This window comes from Leptopilina heterotoma, unplaced genomic scaffold (genome assembly GCF_015476425.1).
Source record: "Leptopilina heterotoma isolate Lh14 unplaced genomic scaffold, ASM1547642v1 Lhet_66, whole genome shotgun sequence".
In the NCBI taxonomy this organism is placed as follows: Eukaryota; Metazoa; Arthropoda; class Insecta; order Hymenoptera; family Figitidae; genus Leptopilina; species Leptopilina heterotoma.
In genome coordinates this window covers 453,402-454,881 of record NW_025111153.1, presented here as the reverse complement: position 1 = coordinate 454,881, position 1,480 = coordinate 453,402, and positions in this window count along the sequence as shown.

Sequence of the window (1,480 nt, the reverse complement as noted above, 5' to 3'; positions counted from 1 at the left end):
CATAAATCTTGATTTTGATTCAAAATAAATAATAATTTCTAAAATTCTCTTGTAAATGTGAATATTCTTTTAATTACAAAATGACATAACCTAAAATAAACAAAATTTACCACATTAATTTATTTCGTTCAATATTTTACTTTTGAGATTATGACTATTTTATTACCGATTTATGAAGAATCATCTGAATAGTGTAATTCAATAAACTACATTTTTGTAATATATTAATTCACTATTCGTTGAAAACACACAAGAGTCGCAAATTGCTGTTATGTACACACTGATCCGACACTGATGTCTATATACGCCATATTGTTGAATATTTATATACCTATATATAATGCGCAGACGCAATAATCACGTGAATAGGCGCGATTTTCAATTCGAAATTTTTTACTTCAAGAAATTCATTTATAAATACAAAAAAGAAAGTTTTAAAAAAAATTCCAGAAAATTAAAGAAATTCCCTGACTTTTCCCTGACTTCCCTGACCGTTAGACACCCTGCGTAACTACTCATTAAGATGGAATTTGATAATTTTAAACCGAATTAATTTTGGTAGATATATTTTAATATTCTAGGTTAAAACACTCTCCCTTTCTGGCAACACTGGATGGTCTTTTGGATCCTATTCCCACAGATGCATCAAGATGATAACTGTTCATCATAACTGTTATCAAGATCATCAAGCTTGCGGCAACACTTCTCCCTGAATGCGCCAACAATGAGGCCGGCGCTGTGGACATGTGTTCTGTGCTTCACGCGTCGGTTCGGACCGCTCCCCCCGTTTCGTCTCACTCTTCCCCACCCCTTCTCCCCTCCCCGCGAGCCACTAGACTAGACTCCGACTGCTATCACTTACATTCATTCGCCCTTCCAAACAGATCCGCTGACCCTTAATGAGAGAGAGGATGTTGATCCTTATAACAAACCATCCTCTAAACAAAAATTTTATTCTGCCCAAGAAGACTATATACAGGAGAGCAAACTTCGTCCCAAATATATAGAGTAGTGGGGCTGCAAGCGGGAACAAGAATGGCGTGGAGTGAGTTGCGCTAGAGAGGAAATTGGATTCTGTGCATACTAAAGACATGCTGATGTAGAAGACAGCTTGTATGCGCAGAGCCCAAATTCATCTCTGGCGCAACTCATTTCACGACAACCCTGTTCCCATCTCTTGCACCTATTCAACTCCTCTTGATACTCCTCCTGTATATAGTCTTCTTGATTCTGCCTTAGAATCTTTCAAAAAACACTCCGCTGAAGAACCTTAGATATTTAGCATTCTGGAAGGCACCTCACAGCTTCTTAAGCTGACTCATATGGTCACAAGCAGGATATAGATATTTGACAGTAGGGGGTTAAAATGCAGAAACGCGGTTGCAAAATGGAAAACACAAAAGCAACAAAAGTAATGTAATGACAGGCGGCAAGACGCTTGTTACATCCATTTGCCATTAGAGAGCAGAAGCATGCAGGG